This window comes from Myotis davidii, unplaced genomic scaffold (assembly GCF_000327345.1).
Source record: "Myotis davidii unplaced genomic scaffold, ASM32734v1 scaffold428, whole genome shotgun sequence".
NCBI lineage: Eukaryota > Metazoa > Chordata > Mammalia > Chiroptera > Vespertilionidae > Myotis > Myotis davidii.
In genome coordinates, this window is record NW_006299834.1 from 330,709 (window position 1) to 331,070 (window position 362).

Consider the following 362-nt stretch of genomic DNA (forward strand, 5'->3'; position numbering starts at 1 on the left):
GTCCAGATCAGCAGTCACACCTGCATCCATGCGTGCCACGCCACATGCCACAGTCACACGCCACAGCCACAGCCATAGCCACACGCCTCAGCCACATGCTACACGCCACAGCCACATGCCACACACCACACACCACACGCCACAAACAACGCCCGTGGCTAAGCTGTGGCTTGGAACCAGGCTGCGGAGAGAAAGCCTCCGTCCTCGCCTCCCTGACTCTCAGGGGCCGTCTCCCTGTCAGGCTGGTGTCGGCACCTCCAGACGCTGCGAAACTGGCCGTCCGCCCAGATCAGGGGTGGGGGGGCAGGGGGGGTCGCATCTGACACTGCTGAGTGGGAGCAGCCAAGGGGCCACACTCCCGC

The 362-nt window shown here is 64.9% G+C and overlaps 1 protein-coding gene across 1 annotated transcript in view; it reads right to left on the bottom strand.

The window, feature by feature from the left end:
* The window catches only part of PARVB (parvin beta), a 98,748-nt gene that overhangs the window by 26,685 nt on the left and 71,701 nt on the right, over nt 1-362 (bottom strand). The window lies entirely within an intron of this gene.